General features: G+C 46.0%; 1 long non-coding RNA gene across 1 annotated transcript in view; it reads right to left on the reverse strand.

The window, feature by feature from the left end:
- Positions 1 to 251, reverse strand: part of LOC125757016 (uncharacterized) — a 28,309-nt gene extending 28,058 nt beyond the window's left edge. Inside the window, exon 1 of the long non-coding RNA XR_007415002.1 lies at positions 121 to 251. This is a non-coding gene — a long non-coding RNA (uncharacterized LOC125757016). The remainder of the gene's footprint in view (positions 1 to 120) is intronic.
- Positions 252 to 17,528: the final 17,277 nt, after the last annotated feature.

Below are 17,528 nucleotides of genomic sequence, written 5' to 3' on the forward strand. Positions count from 1 at the left end.
GGCTTTTTGTGCTAATGTCAAATTTCAGTATTACCACTTTACTCTGAACAAATGAAATTTCGTTGCCACCTGCAGCGAAACACGAATGCTCCAACGAAAATATTACAACGCATAACTCACCTTCACTTAGAGCGCTGTTGGTAGAACCATGAGGCCTGGCTCCTGGTACGCAGACACCAAGCCATGCCGATACGCAAATGCTCGATCAGTGAATCGGTCGTCCACGTAGTACATCTGCAGGAAGACGCGAAGTGCCCATCGCGGGAAGAAGCCGTACGAATAGTTGCCAACACAGAGTTAAACCGCTGTTACTTGTAGACCATGCGGCTTTGCCTTTTATACCAATGTCGTTCCCACACGCATGCGCAAACTGCTTCAAGAATGGAACATTCGTCATGCTTTTTTTTTTTGGGCTGCTGTACGCAAAGTCTGGTCTGACATGAACGCTATCAGAATCCAGTCGTAATTTATTTTTTTATTTAAATTTTCGTTTTTATTTGTCCAGCAAGTGTCACGATTTGTTTGGGCTAATCAGCTGCCGATGCTGCCTGTACGCGGGACTGAAGAACAACGCACGCGCTTTTACGTGACCGTAGTATAACTACGTGCAGTTTGCATGTCTTAAAGGAGGGGTGACAGAAAATTTGTGAACCTCTTTTTTTTTTTCTCCCAATCAGTGGCGACAGTCTCCTTAATAACGGCAACGAAACTCATTTGCCCCAGCGCGGGACGAATGTTTATTTATGTGCTCGTATGCTAGGACCTGAGGCAGTTTCGATTTCGAAGAGCACTCCAGGGTCCCGTGACGTAGTCGGCCTACTCGTTAAAGAAGTACTGATAGTAACACACGTGGGCACGTTGATTACGTGGCCGACATTATGCTGAGTGCTGACGTTCACCAGATTGTAAATCAACCAACTCGCGTTCAAAATAATTCTTCTTCACTACTAGATCTTATCTTTATTAGCCGTTCAATTGAAAATTACAATACATCCGTTGAAGAAGGTATCTCTGACCACCATATGGTGTGTCTTACGTGTTCTCTCGAGGTACAAAAAACAATTAGCACTCCAGTTTTGATTAAAGACTTCTCTCGGGCTTGTGATGAAAGTATTATGGATTATCTACTTCATAACGTGGACAATTTTCAAGGACATGATGTTGAGGTACTCTGGAACTCATTTAAGACCTTATGCACGTACTGCCTTGAAAATTTCGTTCCGGACAGAATTAAAAAAACGCGGAAAAATATTCCTTGGATAACAAGGGATATATTGCACCTCAAACGAAAATTTAAAAGACTAAAACGGGCTAAATCAAACAACAATACAGTGAAAATGGCACTAGCGAGGTTGAATGAGGCAGTCTATAATGCAAAGCAACATTACTTCAGTTATACATTGCCTAATTTCATCAAAAACTCCCCCGAGAAGTTTTGGCGATACCTTTCCACACAGAAAAAGGCAGTTGATCGAATTATGTGCGATGGCGTGACTATCGATGATAAACGCAGTATAGCTGAAAGGTTCAATGAATACTTCCACAGTGTTTTTTCTAATCAAACTGAACCGTTACGTCAGAGCCGTAATAGCCTGCATGAAAATTCCACCCTAATTTCAGAAGCTGGTGTTGTCTCTATGTTGCTGAATTTAAAGACAAAATCGTCGCCTGGACCTGATAATATACCAAACCCCTTTCTTCGTCGTTATGCTGAAGTGCTTTCGAAATATCTTCTTGTTATTTTCCGCGCTTCCTTGTCATCAGGTGGCATTCCTGTTGATTGGAAAACAGCACGAATCGTTCCCGTCTTAAAGAAAGGAGACAGCATGCTATTAACAAACTATCGACCGATCTCATTGACGTCATCATGTTGCAAAATGCTGGAGCACGTCATCGCGAATTACATAAACAAGTTTTTAGCTGACAATAGTAAATTAACTCCGTTTCAACATGGTTTTAGAAAGGGGCTCTCTACAGTCACACAGTTGACAACAGTCGTACATCGCTTAGCCTCGGTTCTAGACAAATCAGGTCAGGTCGATGTTATTTTCCTGGACTTTAAGAAGGCTTTTGACCTTGTATGTCATTCTAAACTAATCTTAAAGCTTCAGGCACTAGGCTTACCAGGTTTTATTATTTCTTGGGTTGCAGCATACTTAAGCGACAGAGTGCAATTTGTGTGTATTGATGGCCATTGCTCAAGGTAGGGTGCCTTGATGCGCGTTTTGTCCGCTTTAGGGTGAGGACATCTGCAGCGTCTACTGCGCCGCGGCTGCCATATTTGAGCCCACGGCGTCTTACTGGTGTTTTACCACTCTACGGAGGCTGTGCTGTGTGATGCGAGACGCGGGGCAAAAAATGGCGTCGCGGCGGCATCAGCCCCTTCAAAGAATGGCAGCACCCTAAGGGGGGCGCGCACATCGAGGCACACTAGCTCAAGGCAGCTACCAGTGACTTCTGGTGTGCCACAAGGAAGTGTCCTTGGGCCATTGTTGTTTTCTAGGTACATAAATGATATCGTTGATGTAATTAGTGAGCCGGTTTGTATCAGACTTTTTGCTGATGATTGCGTGCTGTTTAATGAGGTGAAGTGTTCTGAGGATCAAGTACTCCTTAATTATAATTTACAGAAAATTCATAAATGGTGCGAACAACGGGACATGGTTCTCAATGCCCAGAAAACTGTTTTCATGAAAATAACCAGAAAGAGCCATTGTCTTTCTTTTCCGTACTCGCTCGCATCAATTCCGCTTGTTGAAGTTACAAACTACAAATATCTCGGTGTCACTATAACAAACACGCTAAAATGGAATTCACACATATCAAACATATGTGCGTCCTCCTTCCGAAAACTCTGCTTACTCAGACATAAATTAAAACAAGCACCAGCTGAGGCAAAACAGTTAGCATACTTATCACTTATTCGACCGAAGCTTGAATACGCCGCTATTGTTTGGGACCCACATACTAAACAAAACATCGATGCTCTCGAAAGGATTCAACGAAAAGCTATACGGTTTATTTATTCAAAGTATCGGAAAACTGACTCTCCAACACTTTTAATGTGTGAACATGGTATCCAAACATTGCAGCTACGGCGTAAGATACAGAGACTGAAGTTTCTTTTTCAGCTAAAAAACAGAAAAATAGCTTTAAATCCAGATGAATACATATCACCCCTCTTAACCCGAGAAACGAGGCATCGTCATGCCGAGTGTCTTACGCCCTACAGCACCAGAACCAACGCGTTTAAATTTTCATTTTTCCCTCGTACGATAAACGAGTGGAATGCCCTTCCATTGACATGGTTACATAGTGCGGAACTAATAGAGCAAATGATTAAATAGACGTATGTCGTTTTGTTTTGATGTAACCATACCTGCTGTATTTACTGTATGTCACCTTACCTACTATATTTTATGATTACTGTATGTGTGTATATACATTCTACCTTTGTTGTGTGTATTGCAATGCATGGCGATTTGCTTTGCCTTTTTGTTATTGTTGCACGGATCTAACTGTTTACAATGTATAATGTTCAGTTGAATGTAATATTGTAACCACTCCTGCTTGGGCCGCTCAATGGGCCTGCAGTATCCTATAAATAAAATAAATAAAATAAATAAATAAAACATTAATTTTAAACATTTTCGGATTGTTGCTCCAAACAAAAATTCGGCAGATCCCATTCTTTCTGGGAATCTGTTTCATGCGAAGCAGTCAGCGAGTACTTCTATGCTGCATTTTATGGCTTTTAGCCAAGCGTTACGAGGTTGATCAAGGTGATTTTGTAAGCGTAGTAGCTGTGTGCACATGTTGGGCTTACCAGGCACATCCACAACATTGGCGTTTAAAGTGTAACTTATGGTTTGACGTAACGTCAGCCCTCACGTAAGAGCACATACGTCAGTATTATCGAAACTAAATGCACTTTACGGTGCAATAATGGGAATATCATACGTAACTTTCGTTAATGTATTCTTCCGTGCTCGAGCAATGCTTCATCATAGCTTGCTGAACCATGGGAATACAAATGTTATAAAAGCGAAGCCAACACTGGAACCAGAGACGTTAACCTGACATGACGCCTGTATCGTAGGAGTACATGTTTATTGCATTGTTACACAATTATATACCCAGCACCACAACCACAATTGATGTTGCACCGAAATTACGCCTGCATTGGGTGTTTTTCCGAAGCAGTTTCTAGACCTGGCGTGGCTCTGTGGTAGAATACCTGACTGCCACGCAGAATCCTTGGGTTCGATTCCTGCTGAGATCCTAGATTTGATTCTTTCCATTCGAGGTCAACGCTGCCGATGTCGGTTTTTCTTAATGCTCTGGCATTTAAATTACCAATGTGTGTTCTCGCCGTTGCTAGGCAGATATAAACTGTCGGTCACCTGTGGCGCATACCCCGTGCACCGCGGTCCGTGGTAAACGGGTGTGTGCCACACGTGTCTGGAGGAAAGGGTTTGACGACGTACGCGACAGGATTTTCATATTATTCATGTCATGACCCGACAGTCATATTCGTCAAATCCTCTTGTCTTCCCATGCCAATTTTGGTCTACACCAAGTAAAGGAGGCGATCATGAGAGCACCCAGACGTAGGCGGCTAGATAGATAGATAGATAGATAGATAGATAGATAGAAACGCTCAAAGTGCCAAAGGTTCGCTAAGAAATGCAGCAAATAAGAGAATTACTAAGCAGTAATCAGAATAAAAGTGACCTATCAGTTGTGACCATGACTCAGCCTGAGTGACATTCAAATTCGTGTAAAATGAGCGAATTGGTTAAGCATCATGTCATGGTTCCTGCGTAGGTGGCGGTCGGTTCAAAATTCCGTGATCGAGCGTTTGATTCTTTGACGCAGACGGGAAGGGAGCAGTGTTCATATATATATATATATATATATAATATATATATATATATATATATATATATATATATATATATATATATATATATTGTGAGACGACGTCAGGTACGACGGAACGATTGTTGTATTTACAGCAAAGGCGCGCGAACCAAAAACCGAACACCGGCGATCCAACACGATGATGATGATCACGATGATTTGTATGCACAAGTGAAGATGATGACCGACACAGTCAGCGCTCATACTATTTTCCCCCTTCGCGAAAGCGGTCAGCAAGACGTCTATTTAGTAAGGGTACGAACGCCGGATATAGGGCTTCAGGCGAGACACATGGGTGATCTCGGCACCGCGACGGCGACGGTCCGAAGCCGAACTAACAGGAGCGACGCGATAATTCACCGCAGACGTTCGTTCAAGCACGGTGTAAGGGCCCAGGTATCTGTGAACGAATTTTTCACAGAGCCCCGGTGTGCGAACAGGGGTCCAGAGGAGCACTTCGTCGCCTGGGTGGAAAGACACAACTCTACGTGTCTCATCACAACGAACTTTCCTCTTGGCCTGAATGGCAGCGTCCCTTCCAGAAGAGTTCGCTGCCCGCGTCGCCCGCTGCCGTGAAATTGCCCGTGCCAACACTTGGCGCGGGCAATTTCACGGCAGCGGGCGACGCGGGCAGCGAACTCTTCTGGAAGGGACGCTGATGGGACAGAGAGCGCGGAGAAGAAGCTGGTGTCCAGAACAAAAGACGGTGCACGGCCATACACGAGGAAAAACGGGCTGTAGCTTGTAGTGCGTTGTATGGCCGTATTGTAGGCAAACGTGACGAAAGGCAGTATTGTGTCCCAGTTCTTGTGATCGGGCTGAACATACATAGAGATCATGTCGGACAAAGTTCGGTGAAAACGCTCGATGAGACCATTTGTCTGCGGGTGATATGCCGAGGTGGTCTTATGGATGGTGTCAGAGGCCTGTAGGACTTCAGCGAGGACATGAGAAAGAAACGTCTTGCCACGGTCACTAAGGAGAACTAAGGAGGATTTGTATGCACAAGTGAAGATGATGACCGACACAGTCAGCGCTCACAATATATATATATATATATATATATATATATATATATATATATATATATATATATATATATATATATATATATATATATATATATATATATATATATATATATATATATATATAACGCCATAAATGTATAGATTTCCTTCAAAGTGGAAACTGGGACTCTGTAAGTATTTTTTCGAGGAGTTATATACTACTGCCTGTAGTGAGCCGCAAAGAAAAAAAAACGATGTGTCGAATAACCTTACCCCAAAGAAACACAAGCGGAGGAGCAGTGATAATAAAAATATTTTTGCTGTATCTGCAAATTTAACCGTGTTGCGTACTCGTCTGTTTTGAGTCCTTAGAAGAACTCAAAATTAGCAACCAGTGTTCAGAACCTGCGCGAGAGCATGTTCATCGACACGAATAATTAAAAGGGTAACCTACTCATGAAACCAAAACTCGCCGATGATAGGCTGGAGTAGTGCTTGAGATAGACATTCCTAAGCCATGACAGGCAATTCACCGCTATTCTTAAAGCGGGATGTATACAACAATTGCGCATAGGTCGGCAAAAAAATTGGAGCTCACTCAGACTCACTGAAGAAATACATTTTGCTCCGAAGGCTCACTCGGGCTCAGACTCACCAATTTTCGTCAGTCGGACTCACTCAGACTCACTAAATGTTTTCTCAACCGGACTAACTCGGATTCAAACTCACCAACATATTACTCAGCCGGACTCACTCAGACTCAGACTCACGGCTTGACCTGTATCTGAGTGAATCTGAGTGAGTCGATTAATGAGTCTGTTAGCGTTAGATTAGCTTTTTCGGTCGTGGTGCCGATGCTCTTTAACGCCAATATCTCACGTAATCGGTGCTCTACGATGCGCCTTTTGATCTTGCACCATCAAACACGTATTATAAGTGGCTTAAATCATGCAAGGACAGTTTTATGAAATACGCGACTCACACGAGATAGATTATCAAGAACTTCCCGTGAAAGAGTTTGTACGGGGAGGTCACCCCCCCCCCCCTCCACACACACACACACACACCTCACACCTCTGATCAATAAATATTGAGGTGGCGCATGAACGCTCGTGCGTTGACATATGTGTGACTAGACTTGGGTATAATGGTAAGCCGATATAAGACTGATAGTAATGCTGAAGATGAGTAGATATGACCATAGGTCGGCAATGGACGGTGCAGCCCTCTCGGACTCACTAAAAAGAAATATATTTTGTGCTTAGGGCTCACTCGTACTCAGACTCACCAATATGTTTCTCATCTGGACGCACCTGGACTCAGGCTCACTAAAATTTTCCTCAGTCGGACTCACTCCGACTAAAACACACCAAAACATTACTTACCCGGACTCGCTCAGAGTCAGACTCATGGCCCGATCTGAGTCTGAATGAGTTTGAGTGAGTCGACTCATGAGTGAGTTTGCCGACCTGTGCAATTTCGTAGTATTGGTAGTAACATACGGGGCTGAAAACTTGGAGGATAACAAGGAAACTCGAGAAAAAAGTGAAGTACCGCGCAATGTATGACGGAAGAAAAAAATGGCCCGCATTAAGACACCGAATAATACGTAGAGGAAATAAGGGAACAAACAGGCGTTGCCGACATCCTAGTTAACATCATCAGAAAAAAGTGGACTTGGGCAGGTCACTAATACGAAGGACCGATAATTGATGTGCCGTTAGTGCGGCGTAATGGATACCGAGAGAACAGAAACGAAGTCAATGACAGCAGAGTGTTAGGTCGAGGTGATGAAATTAAAAATGTCGCAGTAATAAAGTGCAATCAACTGTCGCGGGATAGAGGGAATCGGAAATCGCTAGAGAAAACCTCAGTTAAGTGGTCACTGAATAGGTTGAAGATGATGATAATTATGTTTATGATGCTCACAGAGGCGTTTCGTGGACTGACCGAAAGAGGGCTTAATCACAGCTGAATGAACAGTGTGCCCTAGCTGTTGAATATACAAGTTAACTGGATTTACCGTAACCTAGCGTTCTAAGCTATAAGTCCTGATGAAAAAAAGCCGGCAGATCCCTCGCATTGTGGGAATCGATGTAATTCGAAGCAGCCAGCAAAGAGCTGCATACACCGCCTTGTATGTCATTGAGGAAAATGCGTGTCATGGTTTTCATGTTAACTCCTATTATTTATGTTCGTCACACAGTAACGTCGCGCAATACCAACTTCGGGGTAGATCAAGCTAGAGAAACGGCCGCCAGCGCTCCATGAGCGTGGCACGTAAGTCATGCTGTATATGACATGCGTGTCATGATTTTCATGTTAACTCGTGTTATTTATGTTCGTTACACAGTCACGTCACAAGATACCAATTTTTGTGTATATAAATCTAGCGAAACGGCCGCCAGCGCCCCATGAGCGTGGAACGTAAGTCATGCTGTACATGACATGCGTGTCATGATTTTCATGTTAACTCGTGTAATTAATGTTCGTTATACAGTCACGTCACAAGATACCAATTTTGGTGTATATAAAGCTAACGAAACGGCCGCCAGCGCCCCATGAGCGTGGCATGTAAATCATGCTGTACATGACATGCGTGTCATGATTTTCATGTTATGACTTCTCATTTATGTTCGTCACACAGTCATGTTACGCCATACCAATTTTGGTGCACATTCGATTAACCATGCGACCAGGAGAGCACAAAGTCGTAGGCGGCTAGATAGATAGATAGATAGATAGATAGATAGATAGATAGATAGATAGATAGATAGATAGATAGATAGATAGATAGATAGATAGATAGATAGATAGATAGATAGATAGATAGATAGATACGCTCAAAGCCGCAGAAGTTCGCTAAGAAATGCTTCGCATTTAATACGTCAAATCAATTAAAACGGTCGTTTTTTAATTGTCAACTCAAACTGCTGTAGCGAAGCGATCGAACTTAGTAATGGGTCGTCCTCTCGAACACCTCCTAGTGGGTCGCCCTCTTCGGCTCTTTTCGAAGAGAACGTAACTCGCGCTGAGAGTCGGCCCCGCCTATTGTGCAGGACGGCATTGACGGGGCGGCAACTGATAGGACTGCATGGTGGGCTGCAGTCGTGGCCTGTGCGTGACGTTGGCGTAGGCTACCGGTACATCAGCTTCGAAAGAGTGAGGTCGAGTGGAGGCTTCGAAATGTGTGGGGCAGCGGTAGCGATTGATGGGGGCGGTCTTGCGACAACTTGGGCGTAACTCAAAGGTGCAGGAGCCGGATGGTGCTGGTGGTACTCGGGCATGACCTCCCCGATTTCCTGCTCAATTGCTCGACGGAGGGGAGGCAGAAGGGTGGTCGACGGCTGTTGAGCGTACCGAGGGCGAGCAAAGTCCAGCAGAGAGAACTGGCGCGCGATTTCCTCGCGCACGAAGGTCTTGATCTCTGCGAGCAACGCGGAGTGGTCGGGTATGGTCGACAAGCCAGCAAGCTCGGCGTCGCGTGATGGAGAGCGACGGGTCATCGATCGCTGTCGGCGCAGCTCCTCATAGCTTTGGCAGAGTGTTATGACCTCTGCCACTGTGCTGGGGTTCTTGGCGAGCAGCATGGTGAAGGCGTCGTCGTCGATGCCTTTCATGATGTGCCTGATCTTGTCAGAAACGGACATGGTGGCGTCGGCTTTCTTACAGAAGTCGAGGACGTCTTCAATGTAACTGGTGAATGATTCACCGGTCTGCTGAGCGCGTTCACGCAAGCGCTGTTCGGCCTGGAGCTTACGAACGGCAGGTCGGCCGAACACGTTGATAATGGCGGTCTTGAAGTCGGACCACGTCGTAAAATCGGATGCGTGGTTGTTGTACCACAGGCCCGCCACACCCGCCACGTAGAAAACCAGGTTAGTCAATTTTCCGGCCTCGTCCCATTTATTGGGGACACTCACGCGCTCGTAAATGGCGAGCCAGTCCTCCACGTCGGTACCATCGGCGCCAGTGAAGGCTGGAGGGTCGCGAATACGAGGGACACCGGGACATATCGGTGCGGGCGGGGTCGTTTGCTGGGAGGCGTCTTGAGACATGGTAGGCGGCAGGATACGGGATCGAAGAGCCAGGGGCATCGAACGAGGGCCGAAGTTGTTGTGAAGGCTCAGCACTCTCCACCAAATTATAAAGAGGTTTATTAGCGGCGACGATACTCAACAGCGACAGTCAAGGCGGGGCCGACTCTCAGCGCGAGTTACGTTCTCTTCGAAAAGAGCCGAAGAGGGCGACCCACTAGGAGGTGTTCGAGAGGACGACCCATTACTAAGTTCGATCGCTTCGCTACAATACGTTGTGGCATATGCAAGTCGTACGCTTACTAAAGCTGAGACCAACTATACCGTTACGGAGAAAGAATGCCTGGCAATCATTTGGGCCCTTACGAAGTTCCGACCTTATTTGTATGGTCGCCCATTCGATGTCGTCACCGACCATCATGCACTATGCTGGTTGTCGTCCTTGAAGGATCCCTCAGGCCTTCTCGCCCGGTGGGCACTTCGCCTGCAAGACTACGACATCCGTGTGCTGTACCGCAACGGACGCCAGCATGCTGACGCCGACGCCCTGTCCCGCTCTCCCTTGCCTGACGACAATGCCCACAGCTCAGTGTCTCACATAGCTGTAGCTTCAATCGCCGTTCACACCATCGCTACCGAACAGCGCAAGGATCAATGGATTGCCTCACAGATAGACTTGCTGACCGATCCATCGGCCACACCATCCTCTCGCGCATTGCGTCGTCAAGCCCACCATTTCGCCGTTCGCGACGACCTCCTCCACCGACGCAATTACGACGGCGACGGTCGCCAGTGGCTACTAGTAATACCCCGCAGTCTGCGTTCTCACATATGCGAGTCGTTCCACTCTGATCCGCAGTGTGCACACTCTGGGGTATCGAAAACCTACCACCGCATTCGCCAACGGTACTTTTGGCGAGGAATGTACCGCTACGTGCAGAAGTTTGTTCGCTCCTGCATCGATTGTCAGCGCCGCAAAACTTCAACGCACCTGTCGCCGGCAGGTCTGCAACCTCTACCTTGCCCTGACCGGCCGTTTGGGCGCGTTGGCATCAATTTGTACGGGCCACTTCCTCTGACGTCCGCTGGTAACCGCTGGGCCATCGTCGCTGTAGACTACCTCACGCGATACGCTGAAACTGCCGCCCTCCCTGCGGCTACAGCGCGCGATGTGGCCTCCTTCCTGCTCCACCGATTCATGCTGCGTCACGGTCCACCCCAGGAGCTGCTCAGTGATCGAGGCCGTGTCTTTTTGTCGGAAGTCGTCGAAGCCATTCTCAAAGAGTGCAACGTTGTTCACCGCAAAACTACTGCTTACCATCCGCAGACGAATGGCCTCACCGAACGCTTTAACCGCACGCTCGGCGACATGCTCTCGATGTACGTCGCCGCCGACCACACAAATTGGGATGCCATTTTGCCCTTCGTTACGTACGCCTACAATACCGCCCCTCAGAGCACTACTGGTTTCTCACCCTTTTTCTTATTGTATGGCAGGCACCCGTCGCACACAATCGACACAATCCTTCCCTACAAGCCGGATCCATCTGATTGTGCGCCTATTTCTGACACAGCCAGGCTTGCTGAAGAGTGTCGCGAGCTTGCAGAGGCCTTTACAACGCACGAACAAGAGCGGCAGAAGAGCCTTCGCGGTGGCACCACCACTTCTGAGTCCACGTTCCTCCCCGGAGCGCTCGTATGGCTCTCGGTCCCTACCACTGCAACCGGCCTCTCTTCAAAACTACTGCCGAAATACGAAGGCCCCTACCGTATCGTCGAACGCACATCCCCGGTCAACCACCTGATCGAACCCATAGAACGATCTTCGGACATGCGCCGTCGAGGGCGCGACATTGTCAACGTGGAACGCCTGAAGCCCTACCACGACCCCTTCATAGTGACAAGTTGCTAGGTCGCCAGGCGGCTCCCTTTTCGTACCCGGGGTAATTGTAGCGAAGAGATCGAACTTAGTAATGGGTCGTCCTCTCGAACACCTCCTAGTGGGTCGCCCTCTTCGGCTCTTTTCGAAGAGAACGTAACTCGCGCTGAGAGTCGGCCCCGCCTTGACTGTCGCTGTTGAGTATCGTCGCCGCTAATAAACCTCTTTATACTGCTAATGTGATCGTTTACACTTAATTGTATTGGCAAAAATGAAAGCTTAGAAGCTTTCCATTGAAGCTGGTTCAACATTGTCTGCTCGGTGCACCGGTGTACGAACAATGAGCTACACAAGTATTAAGCCTCTAATCATGCTGTGGATTTCCCAACCTATGGCAAGAGAAAGAAAAAGAAACGCGGATACCATGAGAATAAATTGCTTGACTCGTATCCCACGAAGTAAAATGCACTGCAATGAAACATTTCACGTGTAACAGCAGCGCCAGAAGACAGCCTAGGGAGCAGAAGCAAGATTGGAGAAGCGGGATAAACATCTGCCGTCATGACTGCAATAACTCATCGCGAAGCATATAATCTGGAAAAGTTCACATGCGCGTAACATGCGCATGTGAACTTTCCCGGATTACGTACGGACTAACTTATGCTTCCAATAGAACATTCCCAAGCTTAATTTCGGCGAAGCTTAGTGCGTGACACTCCCGCGTTAACGACGAAGTATAAATGCGTGGTTGTGTTCAACGGGTCGTATCTATTTGCCCCCAGTGACCCATGTCGGCGACTTCGGACTACTAAATGTTAGTACTGCCCTCTGAATTTTGTGAAGTGCTTATTGGTAGCATCGCATGACTGAATTTGTGAAGATGAGCGACAGCGTAGTCAAAGGCACCGAATAGGTGTGCTATAGAGGTTGTCTCAACAGGAAAAACTCAGAGGGTCCCTTATGCAATCGCCTAAGACAACTCGAAGGCGAAAGCCATTTTCTTGTTCTTTTTCTTCTCGGTCGACGTGCTGATCCTCCCCTCCAGCGTAACATTCAAAAGCTTTCCGAGTTCAACGTGCTTTTGCACTGCCTCCCGGATCGGAGGCATTACAAGCTTTCTGCTCCTGACATGGTTTTGCATAGCCTCCGTGATCGGCCAGCCTTTAATCAAGTGACGATGCCCTTCGATGTCGCCACTACGATTTGTCAAATTCTGGCGATCTGTGACGTCATGCTGACGTCATGTTACACTGAGGTCATGTGACTTTTGGTACGCCGACTGCACACACACACACACACACACACACACACACACACACACACACACACACACACACACACACACACACACACACACACACACACACGCACACACACATTCACTTGAGTATCGATCACGTGACTTTGAACCCACTTTTATTACTTTTTTTTGCATACTTCAACGCCAACGCCGGTCTCGCGAAGTATCGAGAGATATTGCCAGATCTCGAAGACGCCGACGGTCACTTTTCGCGTTTGATGAGGCATCTAAGGCTTTCGCCATAATAGGGGCCTCATACCTGTTAGCTGATGTTTCGATGGGTGGTATATTCGTCAAAGGCGCCATATGTTTGAAAGGGTTGGTCATTGACGCCTTTGACCAAGATAGGCTCACGTATACGTATACGAAAACATCGGCTAGCCTGCATTATGCCCTTATTCCCCCCCTGCACGTCGGATTTTCTCACTATGATTGCGCACTACAAATAAATGGGCAGTACACATCATTCTGTGGTGATCGTGTCTACAAAACATGAGTGGCTGCTCCGCAGAAGGGCGGCCATAATTTGATACAGAAGGTGATGCCTTTCTGAGGGAGCCGGGCTTTCTGCGAATGTGAGCCACGGACTGCAGCTGCGAATGTGAGCCACGGACTGCAGCGCAGTGATCGAGTCACTGACTATGACACGCAACTTCAGTTAACCCTCTAATCTGAGACGCTCAGTGACGACACTAGAATGGTGCCGCAATGAAAAATAGCGATAAAAACATGCGGGACCTATCACCTGAATATTACAACTTACTGAGGCTCCAGTGTCCACAAGAAAGCGGGGAAAAAAAAAAAACTAACTTCGCTTATGCACTCTTGCCGAGGTAAAGACACAGAGTGCCTGAGTTGTCAGTGGTGCCTTCTGGAAATGCGGTAACAGGACAGTTCAACATCTTGCAACTCTTCCTATTTACAAAAAAATCATTCTTAAAATCTTAGCTAGATGGCATCTACAACTTTAGGTGCAATCGAAACAATGTTTTGCAAAGAACACGCACTTTTTTCACGGTAAACAAGCATTCATCACAGAGAACAAGAAGACATGCGTTTCGAGACTCTTGCAGTTGCCTTGTTTTCATAAGCAACATAAAACTTTCAAAATGTAACAAAAGTTTTCAATGGATTTCGTGAAGGGCCTGTAACGTACGTTGTCACGTAACGAAACACGTTTTTGTTTTCGTTTTTTTCCTGCTTTAAAAAGGCCGCAAGAGCTTGGTTTCAATCCATGACTTCGCACAAATCTGCAGACTAGCAGATATCCATTGAGGCATTGAGGTGGGATTTGTCAGTTTATTCGATTTAATTTCATTTTCAGAAACACTGAGAAGAAAGGCGAGGGCGAGCTGTAAATTGTGTACTGTGCTTAGGAACATAAGGTATTTAGGGCGTATTTTATTATGAGTTTGAGAAAGGAAAGCAACGTAGTTGAAACTATGGCGCCTAATTAAAATACTTCACCGAAGGCTACTGAATAATCTTCATTATTCAAATAAATTTGTGCCTTAGTTCAGTCGCTTATTGAACACGAAAAAGCGAAGTCTGTTAGCGACTGTAACACACGGCTTGGTGCTTTCACCCAGTTGTACAATATTATGGGCTTGTAAACTGACGTCAACGAAAATGAGGGAAGTCAAGCCTGAGTGTGCATAGTCCGAAACGCGCGACCGTCATCATAATTTAAGATGGTATTATTTCTCAAAATTAGCTTCTGTGATTCAAAACACGGCAGCGACAAAAGGCGTGTTCGCCAACTTTAAAAGGAACCAGGGGAGGCCAACGGCAGTACGATCGGACGAAAAATATGGAAGAAACTCGGAAAATATTGAAAGAAAAATGAGAGGAAGGGCAGGACGCCCTTTCCAGGTTCCGCCGTCTTGAAGAAGGACCGAGCCACTTTGCAACAAAACTAGTGCTGATTCACAGTTGAGCAGCCGCCCGCTCGTCGCATGCGTTGCGGTTATCAGTCGGCGATTGCCGGTTCGCGCGTGGTGGTGAAAGCCGATATTGTCGTCTGTCTTTGTGTCCGCTACGCTGTCGGAGTCATAGCGGGAATTACGAATCTTTAAGGTCCGTACGCCACGTGGTGCCAAAAACCGCGAACTGAAAGCGATGTCCGGAATTGCTGGGTATGCTTACTAAAAACGCCGAAGTTTGAAAATAGTTTTGTCAAAAAGGCCATTTGGGATTTTTTAAAAAATCCCTCTGATTGAAGTCAAGAACGTCCTCTACCATTCCGTGCAAAAAAAAAAAAAAACACGTTGCATTATTTTGCTTGCTAACAAGTTATATTGCGTCACATGTGACGAAGTCAGCCTATAGAGGCCGCGCCGTTCGTTATGTGCTGAAAATCAGATATAAGTTGTTCAAAATAATTGTAAGCGACATAATCGCAAAGTAGCAGCTCCACAGCAACGAATTGGCAGCCAGGCGTCATGGTGAAGCAAGCTTCGTCTTGCGAGCCGCTTGACAACAGCGGCCGCTCGATGCATGCGGGCGCTCACATTACATGAGTGCCGCGTCGACTGCAGCGGACGAGCACCGCTTGCGCGCCGAACTACGCTCATAGGACGAATGAAATAAGGAATGTATCACTGTGAAAGGTAAAGGCTGTTAAGTGCCAACGAAAGTCCTATCATGCAACGAAAACTCTGCCGGCAATCTTGCAGTGAATGCCTTCAGTACAGCACGCATGTATTTTTTTCCCTGCTGTTATGCCCGAAGCCGCAAAATATCGCGATAAGCGCGCGGCTTGTGTTGCTGATATCAGCGGACGCCCAAGAATACAGTATTTTAAAAGCGGTGCTTTAATAAAGCATGGGACTTGGACACACTTCTGCTCACAGCCGGCTGACACAAGTTATAATGACACAACTTATTATATCTATAATGTTCTGGCACGAGATGGAGAACAAGTGTAGTTTGATAATAATAATAATGATGATGTCTAGGGTTTAACGTCTTAAAACCACGATATGATTATGAGAGACGCCGCAGTGTAGGGCTCCGGAAATTTCGACCACCTGGGGTTCTTGAATGTGCACCTAAATCTAAGTACACGGGCCTCAAACATTTTCGCCTCCACCGAAAATGCAGCCACCGCGGCCGGGATTCGATCCCGCGACCTTCGGATCAGCAGTCGAGGGCCATAACCACTAGACAACCGTGGCGGAGCTATGTTGCTGATAGAGTGAACATAATTACCTTAGGCCATCAGAAGAGAGGAAGCAACGCATGAGCGCAATATATGTATACTGGCGCTCACTGCAAGATTGCCGGCAGAGTTTTTGTTGCATGACATGACTATTTGTTGGCACTTAACAGCCTTTACCTTTCACAGTGATACATTCCTTATTTCATTCGTCCTATAAGCGTAGTTTGTCACCCAAGCGGAGCTCGTACGCAGTCGAAGCGTCACTCATGTAATGTGAGCGCCCGCATGCACCGAGCGGCCGCTGCTGCGGGTTTGTCAAGCGGCTGATCGCAAGACAAAGCTTGCTTCACCATGACGCCTGGCTGCGAATTTGTTGTCGTGGAGCTGCTGCTTTGTGATTATGTCGCGTACAATTATTTTGAACAACTTATACCCGATTGTCAGCACATAAGGAACGGCGCGGCCGCTAGGCTGACTTGGACACATGTGACGCATTATAACATGCTAGCAACGAAAATAATGCAACGTTTTTTTTACGCATAATGGCAGCTAGACAACGTCTTTGCCTTCAGTCAGAGAGATCAAAAATAAAAATTAAAAATGGCTATTTTTAGAAAATTATTTTCAAACTTCGGTGTTTTTGGTAAACCACTTACATTTCAGCCAAATTATAGATTAAAACGGAGCGCGATAAAGCCACGGAAATTATTTTAAAAGAGAGCGCAAATATTAGATTTAATATGCACCGACTTTTATTATCCTCAATTTAACCTGTCTGCAGCAATGAATTCCTGCAATACAGGTATTTTGTGCTATTGGCTATGTTTGTGATTTTTTTCGTCAAAAGTGCTTCGACAGGTAAGAAAAATAATAAATTCATAAGACTGTATTTCACTTGTTCTTTGAGAGGAATAAATATTATGACAAAAAAGTGCACCGTGTCTTCTCTAGGCGCGCTCACAATCAGAAATGGTGAATTTGGCGGGAAAGTGTTTTTTGCGGCCAAAATTGATATATATATATATTTTTTTTTCAGGCGAACAAAATTTTTTTCACAAAACTATTTCCTAAACCTTTGTTCTGGGTCTAACGCCTAGGCCTACACGAAATTTAATTAAAATCGGGAATGGTGACCGGGACATCGTGTTCGATCTTATCTGTACACACCCACGTGTACTTTTAGAAATACGTATAAGCAGTCGAAAGGAAGAAAACACTA

This window comes from Rhipicephalus sanguineus, chromosome 1 (genome assembly GCF_013339695.2).
Source record: "Rhipicephalus sanguineus isolate Rsan-2018 chromosome 1, BIME_Rsan_1.4, whole genome shotgun sequence".
Lineage (NCBI taxonomy): Eukaryota > Metazoa > Arthropoda > Arachnida > Ixodida > Ixodidae > Rhipicephalus > Rhipicephalus sanguineus.